Source organism: Bison bison, unplaced genomic scaffold (genome assembly GCF_000754665.1).
Source record: "Bison bison bison isolate TAMUID 2011002044 unplaced genomic scaffold, Bison_UMD1.0 scf7180017864338, whole genome shotgun sequence".
Taxonomy (NCBI): Eukaryota; Metazoa; Chordata; class Mammalia; order Artiodactyla; family Bovidae; genus Bison; species Bison bison.
The window spans coordinates 482988-487535 of NW_011494910.1; positions in this window are offsets into that span (position 1 = coordinate 482988).

Here is a 4548-nt window from a genome sequence, read left to right on the forward strand (position 1 = left end):
TCGATCCCGCCTTTGCGTATGCCGAGCCTCCTTCCTCATGACCTTTGCCATGGGCGAAGTTCCTCACGCTGGCTCCCGGCAGTGATAGAATTCTAGTTGAGCTATTCCAGATCCTGAAAGATGATGCTGTGGAAAGTGCTGCACTCAATATGCAATATGCACTCAATATGCAATATGCCAGCTCCTGGCAATCACCTGAAAACAAATCTACACTCTGAGACAATACCTCAAATATACCAGTGTAACAAAATAAAGAAACATCTTGCAATCATATTACAGTACAAGTTTGCAGTCAGTGAAGAAGAAACTCTGGTTGTTTCCATCTAGGAGTCCCACTGTTCCTACTTCTTCTTAGTAGTTCCTACTGGATCTTCAGCATGCAGAAACCTGAGACGGCAGACAGACAGAACATAAGGAAACAAATACACTATTCAGAGCCTCTATACGTAATAAACACATCACTTCTACCCATATGTCATTGTAGAAACCAATCACCTGGTCCAATGTAGTTCTGAGAAGGTTAGGGAATGATGTTTATTGTATGTCGATAAAACAGATGTATTTGAAGAGCATAAAGCCAGACTCTGTCAGAGTCCTCACTTTTGGTCACTAAAAATAAGGTGTTACAGCATGCTGCAACATGTATACCTTTGGACTGATGATTTAGCATGACACATAATGGAATAAGTGTTCATGGTACACATTTATGCATATTAATGTTTTATAGATATATTTGAGCCTAACAACACAATGCCATTATTATTTTCATTAGGCTTTGATGCTTAAATTAGCAATAGTGGTGAGGCATAATTTACATAACATAAAGCACAACCTTTAAAATTCAGTGATTAGTTGAGATATACTTGACTTATAGCATTATATTAACATCTGCTGTACAACATAAATATATTTTAAATGATCATCACAATGTCTAATGTTATTATCCATCAATGTTAATATCCATCACCACCCAAAGTTATGCATTATTTTCTTGTGATGTGAATTTTTAAAAATTTCTCTTAACAACTTTCAAATACGCAAAATTATTTAACTATAGTCACCATGCTCTATATTATTTTCTTGGGCACCAAAATCAGTGTGGACGGTGAGCAGTCATGAAATCAAAAGGCATTTGTTTCTTGGAAAAAAAGCTATGCCAAAACTAGAGTGGGTATTAAAAAGCAAAGACATCACTTTGCTAACAAAGCTCCGTATAGTTAAAGCTATGGTTTTTCCAGTAGTCATGTATGGATATGAGAGTTAAAATATAAAGAAGGCTGACTGCCAAAGAATTGCTGCTTTCAAACTGTGGTGTTGGAGAAGACTCTTGAGTGTCCCTTGGACTGCAAGGAGATCCAACTAATCCATCCTAAAGAAGATCAGTCCTGAATATTCATTGGAAGGACTGATGCTGAAGTTGAAACTCTAATATTTTGGCCACTTGAGGCAAAGAACTGACTCATTTGAAAAGACCCTGATGCTGGGAAACATTGAAGGCAGGAGGAGAAGGGGACAACAGAGCATGAGCTGGTCGGATGGCATCACCAACTCAATGGACATTAGTTTCGGTAAACTTTGGGAGTCGGTGATGGACAGGGAGGCCTGGTGTGCTTCAGTCCATGGGGTCACAAAGAGTTGGAAATGACTGAGCAACTGAATTGAACCATTTTTTTATCCAATGTTCCTTATTAATTTTTAGCTGTAACTGTAGAGTTTGCAAAATAAATATCTGCTTAATGCAATCTAACATTAAATAAATTATATACTTTAATATGCAAAATGTTGAGATCCTGAAAATACTCCTCTTTGGACAATCCTATCTTTTGTTTTGTATTATTGCTTTACACTTATTCTTTTTAAATTAATTTTTATGAGAAAACAATTGATTTCCAATGTTATATAGCTTCTGTTATGCAGCAGAGTGAATCAGTGATACATAAGCATACTTTGACTCTTTTTAAGATTCTATTCCCATATAGATTATTGCAGAGTATTGAGTAGGGTTCCTGTGCTATACAGTAGGTTCTTAGTTAGTGAAGTCACTCAGTTGTGTCCAACTCTTGGTGACCCCATGGACTGTAGCCTACCAGGCTCCTCGGTCCATGGGATTTTCCAGGCAAGAATACTGGAGTGGGTTGCCATTTCATTCTCCACACAGTAGGTCTTACTACCTATCTATTTAGACAGGTTAGTTTGTATATTTCAACCCCAGTCTCTCAGTGTACCCCTCCCCTTCCACCTTTCCCTCTTGGTAACTTTAAGTTTGTTTGCAATGTGGGTGATTCTATTTTTGCTTTGTTCCAGTTCCAGTTCAGTCGCTCAGTCATGTCCGACTCTTTGCAACCCCATGAACCTCAGCACACCAGGCCTCCCTGTCCATCACCAATTCCCAGAGTACACCCAAACCCGTGTCCATTGAATCCATGGCGTCATCCAACCATCTCATCGTCTGTCGTCCCCTTCTCCTCCTGCCCTCAATCTGTCCCAGCATCAGGGTCTTTTCAAATGAGTCAGCTCTTCACATCAGGTGGCCATTTTCAAATGAGTCAGCTCTTCACATCAGGTGGCCAAAGTATTGGGGTTTCAGCTTCAGCATCACTCCTTCCAATGAATACCCAGGACTGATCACCTTTAGGATGGACTGGTTGGATCTCCTTGTAGTCCAAGGGACTCTCAAGAGTCTTCTCCAACAGTGTTGGAGAAGCATCAAAAGCATCAATTCTTCAGTGCTCAGCTTTCTTTATAGTCCAACTGGCACATCCATACATGACCACTGGAAAAACCACAGACTTGACTAGATGGACCTTTGTTGGCAAAGTAATGTCTCTGCTTTTCAATATGCTGTCTAGGTTGGTCATACTTTTCTTCCAAGAGTAAGTCTCTTTTAATTTCATGGCTGCAGTCACCATCTGCAGTGATCTTGGAACCAAAAAAAAAAAAAAAGTCTGCCACTGTTTCGACTGTTTTCCCATCTATTTTCCATGAAGTGATGGAACCAGAAGCCATGATCTTAGCTTTCTGAATGTTGAGCTTTAAGCCAACTTTTTCACTATCCACTTTCACTTTCATCAAGAGGCTTTTTAGTTCCTCTTCACTTTCTGCCATAAGGGTGGTGTCAACTGCATATCTGAGGTTATTGATATTTCTCCCGGCAATCTTGATTCCAGCTTGCGCTTCTTTCAGCCCAGCGTTTCTCATGATGTACTCTGCATATAAGTTAAATAAGCAGGGTGACAATATACAGCCTTGACGTACTCCTTTTCCTATTTGGAACCAGTGTGTTTTTCCACGTCCAGTTCTAATTGTTGCTTCCCGACCTGCATATAGATATCTCAAGAGGCAGGTCAGGTGGTCTGGTATACTCACCTCTTTCAGAATATTCTAGTTTGTTGTGATCCACACAGTCACAGCCTTTGGCATAATCGATAAATCAAAAATAGATGTTTTTCTGGAACTCTCTTGCTTTCTCGATGATCCAACGGATGTTGGCATCTTGATTTCTGGCTCCTCTGGTTTTTCTAAAAGCAGCTTGAACATCTGGAAGTTCATGGTTCACATATTATTGAAGCCTGGCTTGGAGAATTTTGAGCATTACTTTACTAGCATGTGAGACATGTGAGATGAGTGCAATTGTGCGGTAGTTTGAGCATTCTTTGGCATTGCCTTTGTTTGGGATTGGAATGAAAACTGACCTTTCCAGTCCTGTGGCCACTGAGTTTTCCATATATGTTGGCATATTGAGTGAAGCACTTTCACAGAATCATCTTTTAGGATTTGAAATAGCTCAACTGGAATTCCATTACCTCCCCTAGGTTTGTTCGTACTGATGCTTCCTAAGGCCACTTGACTTTGCATTCCAGGATGTCTGGCTCTAGGTGAGTGATTACACCATCATGATTATCTGGGTGATGAAGATATTTTTTTATATTGTTCTGTGTATTCTTGCCACCTCTTCTTAATATCTTCTGCTTCTGTTAGGTCCATACCATTTCTGTCCTTTATTGTACCCATCTTTGCATGAAATGTTGCCTTGGTATCTCTAATTTTCTTGAAGAGATTTCTAGTCTTTCCCTTTCTACTCTTTTCCTCTATTTCTTTGCACTGATCACTGAGGAAGGCTTTCATAAGTCTCCTTGCTATTCTTTGGAACTCTGCATTCAAATAGGTATGGCTTTCCTTTTCTCCTTTGCTACTGGCTTCTCTTTTTTTTCACAGCTATTTTTAAGAGCTCTTCAGACAGCCATTTTCCTTTTTTGCATTTCTTTTTCTTGGGGATAGTCTTGATCCCTGTCTCCTATACAATATCATGAACCTTTGTCCACAGTTCATCAGGCACTCTGTCTATCTGATCTAGTCCCTTAAATCTGTTTCTCACTTCCATTGTATAACTGTAAGGGATTTGATGTAGGTCATATTGGGTCATATCTGAATGGTCTAGTGGTTTTCCCTACTTTCTTCAATTTAAGTCTGAATTTGGCAATAAGGAGTTCATGATCTGAGCCACAGTCAGCTCTTGGTCTTTTTTTTGCTTTTTGCTGACTGTATAGA